Raw genomic sequence first — 12,095 nt, 5'->3', positions numbered from 1 at the left:
ATAAGACCAAGTGCATATCATAAATACTCCTCATTGCAACTTGCCTTTGGTAAAGAACCAGATATTTCCCATCTAAATTTTTTTGGATGTATGGTATATGTGACTATTGCACCGCCTCAATAAAAAAATGGGACCTAAAAGAAAGATCGGAATTTATGTTGGTTATGATAGCCCATCAATCATTCGATATCTTGAGCCTCAGACAGACGACGTGTTTACAACACGTTTTGCTTATTGTCATTTTAATGAGGAAGTCTTCCCAATGTTAGGGGGAGAAAAGAAACATATCGAAAAAGAAATTACATGGTATACATAATCATTTTTACATCTGGATCCAAGAACTAAACAATGTAAAAAAGATGTACAGCAAATTGTGCACTTGCAAAAAATATCAAATCAAATGCCAGATGAATTTGCAGATACAAAAGGGGTCACTAAATCATATATACATGCTGTAAATACCCCTGATTGAATTAAAATTCCAAAGAAACAAATTGAAAACACTCATGATATCCTTAAATGCTTGAAGCGTGGAAGGCCAATCGGTTCCAATGATAAAAAATCCCCGAAAAATAAAAAGTATAGAGAAACACGATGATCACAAAATGGAGAATGATATTCTGGCAGAAATACATGATGATGAAAATGTTCCGTCAGAACCACAATATGATGAGAATCTTGAAATCTCTATCAGTTATATTAAAACTGGAAAAATATGGAACCGAAAAGATATAAAAGAAATTTGATGAGATATTTTCTTACGATGTGTCATTTGATATCATAAATGACAATGAAGATCATGAACCAAAATCTTTTCGTAAATGTAAAAATCGACAGGGCTGGATAAAATTGAAAGATGTCATCCGTGTTGAATTGGATTCGCTAAATAAATGTAAAGTTTTTGGGCCTATAATCTTTACACCTGAAGGTGTAAAACCTGTTTGGTACAAATGGGTCTTTATTCGAAAGAGAAATGAGAAAAATGAAATAGTAAGATATAAAGCTCAAATTGTTGCACAAGATTTTTCTCAAAGGCCTGGAATTGATTATGAAGAAACATATTCTCCTGTTATGGATGCAATTACGTTTCTATATTTGATTAGTTTGACTGTGTCTGAAAATTTAGAAATACGTCTTATGGATGTTGTTACAGCTTACTTATACGGATTACTCGATATTAATATATATATATATATATGAAAATCTCTGAAGGATTTAATATTCCTGAAGCACAAAGTTCAATACCCCGAGAATGTTATTATAAGAAATTGCAAAGATCATTATATGGGTTAAAGCAATCCGGCTGAATGTGGTATAATTGGCTAAGTGGACACTTAATGAAAAACAGATACGTAAACATTCAATATGCCCTTGCGTTTTCATTAAGAAAACAACATCCGGATGCATAATTATTGCTATATATGTTGATGATTTAAACATCATTGGAATGAATAAGGAAATTCAATAAGTTGTGTCGTATTTGAAGGAAGAATTTGAAATGAAGGACCTTGGAAAAACAAAGTATTGTTTGGGTTTGAAAATTGAACAAAAAGAATGTGAAATATTTGTTCATCTGTCAAATTATACAAAAAAGGTCCTTAAACGTTTTAATATAGATAAATCAAATCCTTTAAGTACTCCAATGGTTGTTAGATCATTAAACATAGAAAAAGATCCATTCCATCCATGTGAAGATGATGAAGTTATTCTTGGTCCAGAAGTACCATATCTAAGGGCTATTGGTGCCCTTATATATGAAACGTCCACTAAATTTTTTTATATCATAAACTACAAAAATTACTAATTAAAACCACTTAACATTTCCATAAATCATGATAATTTAACAGTTGAAATATAAAGTGCGTAAAAATCCCCAAATCGTCAACTAACCAAAAATCCTACATCGACCTTTTAAAAGATCAACTAACATAAAATAAAGCATAAAAATATCTCTAATAAATTACTTAACATAAATCTTTCAAATCTTTTATCTATCAAGCTAGTACGGAGAATAAAGGTCCCTCGAGAGTGTATAGCCGCACTCGATCCACTCAAGCGTCAGCGCATCCTCAAATCATAAAATCCTGCATCATTAACACCTAATGAGTCTAATGACTCACTACGTTCTAAACATGAGTAACAAATAATACATATACATTCACATGCATAGAAAATCATACTTTTACTTAAAATAATCTTTCGAACATAAATAAATCATTTAAAATCATTTTCAGCATAAATAAATCGTATATCGAAAAATCATTTTAATCGTAAAGCTTTCAATCCTTATCATTTTGTGTGAAGTTTGATCCTCGAAAGTGACTAGCCTTATCATTTGGTCGACAGATCAGTCTTTAGCTCCACACGGTCCATGTGGGCGGGCACTAGGCTCCGTCGTGGAAATACGATCGTCGAGGTCCCTCTCGGGCCTTCTCCCATACACGGGGTGTAACGTACCGTACTTTTAAACTATTTAAATTTTTGCGAAAAAATAAAAATTTTCTTAGATATGAAATAAATCTTCAAATTTCGATTAAAATAAATTGGTAATCCAAAATATTTGCAATAATATCACAAATAAAGTTTGATAAAAATACTTGTTCAAACAACGTGAAGAAATCTCGTAAAATTCAGAGTATTAAAATCGTCATGCATAAAATCTTAAAACATTGGCAGTCCTCGGGTTTAGCCTCCTACATAGTCCAACCGGCTCATTGGTCCTCAAGCCTTGTCTCCTCATACTCGTCTTCACCTGCATTGATCGAGTCTAGTGAGTCTAAAGACTCAACACTTATAAATTTGAGAAAACAAATAATACATACTAAAATCACATACATCTTTAAAGTAGAGCGTACATACTTGAAACTTGAACATAATAACATAAACATAGACGTGCCATCATCATAAAACTTTTCGTAAACATACTTGCATCATACATACTCGAACATGCATTTCATCATTTTGCATAGAGATGTGTTTCAAAGCAAGTGACCCATACATAAATGCGCCTGATAAGACTAAACCACAGTACAGGGCTGGCAGAGATGTCAACTACCACATACATGAGATCCCCATTCAAGCTTTATCGGGTGGATTTGAAAGGGGATCGATTAAAGTGCCCGCTTGCGCAACGGAAGTTTATAAATTATTTTTCATACAAGAAAAATCGAGCACCCTAAACTATAGTGTATAGCAAATATAATAAAGCACAAAATAACTTTCATAGGGTGTTTTAAGAAATTACCTATCAATCTTAAAAGATTGATGATGGCTCCAACATAAGTTGTCAAACAACTAAGCTCTTCAATGGCAAGACAAATCTTCAAACTTCCAAGAGCACACCTTGCTCAAAATTAAGCCCACCACCACCAAGGAAGATCCACCTTATACTTGCACTAGAAAATGTAAGACATTTTTCTTTGAGAAGTGTAAGTTTTTCTCAACAAAAGGAAGAAGAAAAATTAGAGAGAATATGCTCTAAATTTTCGGCTAAAGCATGTGGAGTGAAGTAGAGGACAAATTTTCTTGTTGTATGCAAAAGTAAAAGTGAGCATGTGCATGTCATGCCTTGGATATTGAAAAAATAGCCTCCAACCCTTCACCTCCCATGCATGCAATTCTATTTGTGCTTGTAACAATTACAATGCCCATGAACTTTTATTTAAATGTCTCAAATATATTTGAGACTAATTAAACCTTAATTGATTTCACTCAAGCCCACTAGTTGAATAATTATTTTTAATTGTGCTCTAAGAGACCCAATGTTGTCTAATTAATTCAACACTTAATTAATTTAATTATTTGGACTCTACTAGGTCCACTAGTGTTTAACTAATTCAACACTTGAATTAATTTAATTTAGTCCATAATAATGTTTATGAAAATCACAATTTTCAAATACATTATTTGTTTGGCCAGCTTTTAATTTAGGAACACTTCCTCAAATTAAAAGTCACATTCCCCTTATATAAGTCATACTTCTAATTTTCCTTGCATTTATAAACTCCTTTATAAGACGTTCAAGATATTGAACTTTTTTTACTTCTCAACGGGATCTAGAAAATTATCACTTGTGTGGCCCTCAATGGTTCATTGATACAACTAGCCGTAGGTTCACATCTTAATGTGATTCGGGACTAAACATGTCCTTATATGAGCATACCCCAATTGCTCCATTCTTAATTATCAACTCCTTGATAATAAGAACGTCAGACTCAAGTCTGACAGTACCCAACCAATCATGTTAAATGCCTAGCAGCATCGCTTACATGCTTCCCTAGGTATCAAATGATAGTGCTTGCAAGAAACATTCAATTATGGTTAGCGTACAGTACGGTCCCTTCATCTCATATATCTTGACTGATTCGACAACTATTGGTATATCGAGAGCTGTCAAAGAATCGAATGTGTCATGTCGTAGTTGCATCGATGGTGTAATCTAACAAACCCTTTTCTTAATGACCACCATACTCTGATCAGAGATTTCAAACTACATACACATAGGATATCCACATCGACTCCTGTATGTTTCGACAAAACACCAAACCTTCCCACCTGATGACCCCATATGAGTCGGTAAACAAGTCAAAGTGCAATTCTAGCATATAGAGTCTCAATGTTGTCCCGGGTCATAAGGTCTAATGGTGTACAACCATAAACTAGGACGTTTCCACTCGATAAGTGAGAACCACTTGGAAAGTCCTTTATGGAGGGTTGTTCATGTTAGAGTAGGTGCCCGTCGAGCCAAGTGTTGGCCGAGTGTTCACAATGAAACTCTATGTATAAACGATCTTTATTTTAATAATATTTGAAATTATTATTTTGGCACATCTTTATCTGTATACCCATGCTAGTTGCATAGATAAAGCCCTTGAATATACAAATAGTAGAAAGAATATGAGATGCTCATATGATGAGTATCATGAAACTCATATTTGGAATACTGTATATTCTAAAAAGTTCCTAGTCGATTCAGCCGCCGCTAAGAAGGATATAGGCCGCTCGAGTTCGAGACTAGTATCTGCGATGTGAGTACCATGTTTCATTGGTAGGGGACATTGTGATGTCCGAGCATGCAGATAGGTGCTCCTGGTAGAGTGCACTGAAGAACCCTCCATAAAGGACTTTCCAAGTGGTTCTCACTTATCGAGTGGAAACGTCCTAGTTTATGGTTGTACACCATTAGTCCTTATGACCTGGGACAACATTGAGACTCTATGTGCTAGAATTACACTTTGACTTGTTTACCGACTCTCATGGGGTCATCAGGTGGCAAGGTTCGGTGTTCTGTCGAAACATATAGGAGTCGATGCATTGTAGTTCGGGGATTCACCGCTTACCTTCGGGTATGGATATCCTATGTGTTCTCATGTGTATGTAGTTGAAATCTCTGATCAGAGTATGGTGGTAATTATGAAAGGGGTTTCATAGATTACACCATCGATGCAACTACAACATGACACATAGTATCGATTCATTGACAACTCTCGATAAACCAATGGTTGTCGAATCGGTCGGGATATATGAGTTGAAGGGACCGTACTGTACGCTAACCATAATTGAATGGTTCTTGCAGGCACTATCATTTGATACCTAGGGAATCATGTAACCGATGCTGCTAGCCGTTTAACATGATTGGTTGAATACTATCAGACTTGAGTTCTGACGTTCTTATTATCAAGGAGTTGATAAGTAAGAATGGATCAATTGGGGTATGCTCGTATAAGGACATGTTTAGTTCGAATCACATGGAGATGTGAACCCTCGGCTAGTTGTATCAATGAACCATTGAGGGTCACACAAGTGCTAACTTTTTAGATCCCGTTGAGAAGCAAAATAGTTCAATGTGTTGAACGGCTTATAAAGGAGTTTATAAGCGTAAATAAAAATAGAAGTATGACTTCTATAGGGAGAATGTAACTTTTAATTTGAGGAAGTGTTTCTAAATTAAAAGTTGGCCAAACGAGTAATGTATTTGAAAATTGTGATTTTCATATACATTATTATGAACTAAATTAAATTAATTCAAGTGTTGAATTAATTAAGCACTAGTGGACCTAGTAGAGTCCAAATAATTAAATTAATTCAAGTGTTGGATTAATTAAAGAACATTGGGCCTTGTAGAGCCCAATTAGAAATAATTATTAAACTAGTGGACTTGAGTAATATCAAGTAAAGTTTAAATGGACTCAAATGTGTTTGAGGCATTTAAATAAGAGTCCATGGGCATTGTAATTGTTACAAGCCCAAGTAAAAAGGCATGCAAGAGAGATGAAAGGTTGGGAGACAACTTTTTCAATGTCCAAGGCATGGCATGCCTTTGGGACACCACAACCTTTTTTGCAAAACCAAGAAAAGGCTCCCTTCTCTCCCTTGGACCATGATGACCGAAATTTCTATGGTTTCTCTCCACCATTTTTGCTCCTTCACTTGTTGATGAAAGCACACACTTCTCAAAGAAAAATGCCCTAATTTTTCTAGTGCAAAATTAGGGTGGATCTACCTTTTTAGTGGTGAACCTAATTTGAAGAAAGGAGTCCAAAAGAAAGGTGAAGTTTGTAGATTGTCTACCTTCAAGAGCTAAGTTGTTTACAACTTAGTTGGAGCCAAAATAAATCTTTGTGATTGATAGGTAAAAGTTATAAACACTCTATGAATGTCATTTCGTGTTTTTGTATTTGCTACACACTAGTATTGAGGTGCTCGAAATTTTATGCTAGAAAATATGATTTCGAAAATTTTGTTGCTTCCGTTGCGTATTTGAGCACCTAAAATCGATCCCTTTCAAGTGGTATCAGAGCTATGGATACTATTTTGTGTAGCATTTACATGATATTATATTGAGTTCGATTTCTAACCACATGAGATGATTTGTTGCAACGATTCAAGGCCGGAATTGAGGCGGCTTTTGGGCAGCAAGTTGCTGCCCATTTCAGGCAGCTTGGGCTGCCCGAGGGGCTGCACGAAATGGGCAGCAAGGGCAGCCCCTTGGGCTGCCCGAACAGCCCCCCTATTTTAAAAAAAATAAATAAATTTTTTTTGTGCAAAGTTGGCCGGAATCTGGCGACGGAGCTCCGGCGATGGTGAGGACGACTAGGGTTTTCAAAAGGTGTTTTGAAAAATCAAAGTGTCATGGGCCTTGAGTTGTTGGGCCATTGGATGGCTAACATATTTGTGAATTTTAAATGGGCCGAAATGTTTTTGGTAAAAAATGAGTTTTTTGGGCCCTTAAGTTTAAATTTACAAAAGTTGCAAATATTTTCTCATGAAATAAATAATTGAAGTTGGACTTTAATTATTTATAGTAAATGGTGATTTACAATAATTTCGGTTATAAATAAATTAATTAGAAAGTAGACAAAGATGTTTGTATACTTTGTTAATTTAGTTTATAATCGTGGCGGTTAGTGATTGGATCAAGATATATAATATTGGATCAATTAATTATTGTGATAATTAATTGATGGTGTATGATATGTGATATTATGCATGAAGGATGATCAAAAGCCCAAGCCCAATTTGCTAGGTGTATGCTAGGATATTTTGTGTTGAATGATTGTAATAATTATCAAATTTAAAGTGGGCTTGGTTTATGGCCCAGTTCCCACCCCCATGAGATGTATCCCTATTTGCCATGGATATTTATTTGTAAATATTAGTATAGTGGATGATCAAGATTGGAAAATGGTGGCCATGATGATTATGAAGATCGAAGACATGTAAATATTGGAAGCTAATGTAATAGTTGCATTTGCATCCCATGCATTTCCCTAGGATTGGACCTAGGTCCGTGTTTAGCTCACACGGGCCATTAGTATTGGGACGATTGATCATCCTTGTTTTGTTTATTGTTTATAATATATGCATGATATGTTATAAATAATGAGTATGTGCGTTATTATTATGATAATAACAAAGTTGCATGAATCCGACAAACATACGATCAAACATGGCGAGCTTTTAAATAAAATTAATGATGAGACCTTTCAAAATTAAAAAACCCTCATTTTGAATAAGATTCAAAATTAATATCAAGCCCGAAAAGGCGAATTATACATTTGTTTATAATTTCCATGTCTTCCATCGACAATGGGTGCATGATGAACGCTACCCGTACTCGGGGCTCGGCTCATATTATTGGGGGGGCCCTGGGTGCCGGAAAGCTGTGACATCCATTGACATGGTGATGTGAACTACATGGAACTCCCATGATTTCGGCTCATATTATTGGGGGAACTCATGGCGACCGTCCATTAAGGTTCAACATCGATGGGTAAGGCTTGACACGTGAAGATGAACGACGTCATATTATTGGGTTCTAATCAAACGTGAGACAAAAGTTTACGTAGAGGGTTGCAATGTGATGCAATTGGAAACTACCTTTTAGGAATTGTGATTGGCTGATATTATTCGGGATCATAATTTGCTAATTGGACCTTAAGTACCTACTGAGGAAAGGAGTTTCCCGTTTTCACTAGAGGGTAGTGAAAGATGTCAAAACAGTGGGAGTAAACATTTATAAAGTAAAAGTCCATACTTTATATCTTACTAAATAATTTAAAATAGTCATTAACATTTATCTGTTATACTTTTCAATACAATTTTTTGACAATGTCTTCGATTCGCAATCCGCTATCTGCAATACTCGACAAACACGTATTAACCGGACCTAACTACCTCAATTGGCTAAGAAACCTAAAAATTGTCTTGAATTCGGAAAGGATAGCATATACACTGACTGAGTCGCCCCCTGTTGAGGCTCCGACTGACTGCACTCTTGAGGAATTGCAGACTTACAAGGAATGGTGTGACCATGACTTGAAAGCCAGGTGTTATATGCAGGCTTCTATGAATAATGAGCTGCAGAGGCATTTTGAGGATGCAAAGAGTGCTGCTGACATTCATTTGCATCTCAAGGAGCTCTTTGGTGAGCAAACACGGCCTCTTAGGCATGCTACCGTCAAGGAGCTGATCACTTTGCGCATGCGAGATGGGGCCTCGGTCCATGAGCATGGCCTGAAGTTGATTGGGCTCGTGGACAAGCTCGTTGGCATGGATCTGATTTTGCCTTTGGAGTTGACCACCGACGTGTTGCTTTTGTCACTACCTAGCTCATTTGATCCTTTTGTGGTGAATTTCAACATGAACAAGCTAGAGCCAACCCTTGAAGAGTTGGTTCTTTATGTGGGTTCTTCATCTGGTACGAAAATTGATCCACATGGGAAGGAAAAGAAGCGTTTTTTCCAACGTCCCAAGAAGAACGTGCCCTTGTTGAGGCAATCTCCGAATCCCGTCGTGGCAGCCACACCAGTTAAGGCTGACAAGACTAGTGATGTTTGTCATCACTACAAGAAGCCTGGACATTGGAGGCGTAATTTCAAAGAATATCTTGCTCAGAAAAGTTTTGAAAATGGTATGTTCTACATTGAAGTAAACATTTCAATTAACTCTACTTCTTGGGTATTGGATACCGGCTGTGGCTCACATCTTTGTAATGAGTTACAGGTGATGGGAAGAAGTAGGAAGCTTAGGGAAGGTGTGACCTTCTTGAGAATGTGCAATGGAGCAAGAGTTGCTGCCAAGGCTGTTGAAGATGTTTACTTACTGTTGAACAATAGTTTTAAGTTAATTTTATGAGATGTTTTGTTTGTACCTAATTTTGTGAAAAACATTGTTTCCATTTCTATGCTGATAAAAATGGATATTCTTGTTTATTTAGCAAAGGTGTTTGCAATATATACAAGAATGAATGTTTAATTGGTACTGTGAACTTGAAAACAATCTCTATAACTTAAAATTGAAAGATATTCCACTAAATGTCCATTCAAAGGCAGACACCATATGAGATATGGATGGGTAAGCCTCCCAAATATTCTTTTCTTAGAATATGGGGTGCCCTGCTTATGTGAAGCAGGTAGTGGGAGATAAATTGGATAGTCGATCCATTTTATGTTACTTTGTGGGATATCCAAAGAATTCGGTTGGATATAATTTCTATCATCCCCAAGAAACAAAGGTGTTTGTTTCTAGGAATGCAACCTTTTTGGAAAAAGAATTTCTATTGGATAGAAAAGGGGAGATGATAGAACTCGAAGAGGTTCGAGAGACACCCACAATTATAGAACCCACACCCGAAGAGCCAAGAGAGGAGATACAAGCTCCTAGAATATCCGAGAGAGTCTCGAGACCACCTATGAGGTATGGTCTGCTTCTTGAAGAGGGCCATGATGAGCCTAACCATGGATGTGATCCAAGGACCTTCAAGGAAGCCTTATCTGATATCGATTCATTCAAGTGGCTTGAAGCGATGGAATCTGAGATGAATTCCTTGTATTCGAACCAAGTGTGGAATCTCGTGGATCCACCTGAAGGAATTATTCCCATAGGGTGTAAATTGATTTACAAGAGGAAACTTGGGGCGGATGGGAAGGTATTGACCTTCAAGGCGCGATTGGTGGCAAAAAGATATACTCAAAGACTAGGAGTTGACTTTGAGGAAACCTTTTCTCCAGTTGCAATGTTCAATTCCATAAGGATATTGCTAGCCATAGCTGCATGGTATGACTATGAGATATGGCAGATGGATGTCAAGACAGCCTTTCTTAATGGAGATATTAAGGAAGAGATTTACATGTCTCAACCTGAAGGGTTTACATCTATCGGAAGCGAGCATATGGTATGCAAACTTCAAAGATCTATTTATGGTCTAAAGCAGGCATCTAGGAGTTGGAACCTCAGATTCGATAGTACAATCAAAGAGTTTGGTTTTACTAACAATCCTGAGGAACCCTGTGTGTATAAGAAGGTCAGTGGGAGTGCTGTGACATTCCTGGTGTTGTATGTTGATGACATTCTACTCATTGGGAATGATGTAGGAATGTTGCAATCAACTAAGATATGGTTAGCGAGCAAGTTCTCGATGCAGGACTTGGGTGAAGCATCTTTTGTATTGGGAATACAGATCTATAGAGATAGATCAAGAAGATTGCTTGGTCTCACCCAGTCCACATACATTGATACCATCGTGAAGCGGTTCTCGACGGATGAGTCCAAGAGAGGACATCAACCAATGTGTCATGGCGTGTCCCTATCCAAGTCTATGTCTCCCAAGACTGATGCAGAGATAGAGGCGATGACAAGCATTCCTTATGCATCTGCGATTGGTAGCATCATGTATGGGATGATATCTACACATCCTAACGTGGCTTTCGCACTATGTGTAGTGAGTAGATATCAATCGAACCCTGGTCTTCCACATTGGAAAGCTGTGAAAGACATCCTCAAGTATTTGAGAAGGACCAATAAGTTGTTCTTGGTCTATGGGGGTGGAGAACTGAAATTGGAAGGCTATACCGACTCTAGCTTCCAAAGCGTTATCGATGACTTGAAGTCAACCTCTGGGTTTGTATTCATGCTCAATGGTGCTGCTGTCTCTTGTAAGGGTTCCAAGCAAGACAGTACTACGGATTCCAGCACAGAGGCCGAATACATTGCTGCATCAGATGCAGAAAAAGGAAGCTGTTTGGATAAAGAATTTCGTCCAAGAGTTGGGCGTCATTCTTAATAGAGTTGCTCCTGTCCCGGTGTTGTGTGACAACACGGGAGCTATAGCTCAAGCAAAGGAGCCAAGGTCTCATCAGAAGTCCAAACATGTATTGAGAAAGTACCACATCCTCCGAGAGATTGTGGAAAGAGGAGATGTCTCGATTGACAAAGTCGGCTCCACAGATAATGTTGCTGATCCACTAACTAAGCCTTCACCTGGACCATTATTCGAGAAGCATCGCGAATCGATGGGTTTGAAACATATGGGTAGTTGGCTCTAGTGCAAGTGGCAGATTGTTAGAGTAGGTGCCCGTCGAGCCAAGTGTTGGCCGATTGTTCACAATGAAACTCTATGTATAAACGATCTTTATTTTAATAATATTTGAAATTATTATTTTGGCACATCTTTATCTGTATACCCATGCTAGTTGCATAGATAAAGCCCTTGAATATACAAATAGTAGAAAGAATATGAGATGCTCATATGATGAGTATCATGAAACTCATATTTGGAATACTGTATATTCTAAACAGTTCCTAGTCGATTCAGC

This window comes from Primulina tabacum, chromosome 16 (assembly GCF_025594145.1).
Source record: "Primulina tabacum isolate GXHZ01 chromosome 16, ASM2559414v2, whole genome shotgun sequence".
Classification (NCBI taxonomy): Eukaryota; Viridiplantae; Streptophyta; class Magnoliopsida; order Lamiales; family Gesneriaceae; genus Primulina; species Primulina tabacum.
Note: the sequence above shows the minus strand (reverse complement) of the source record.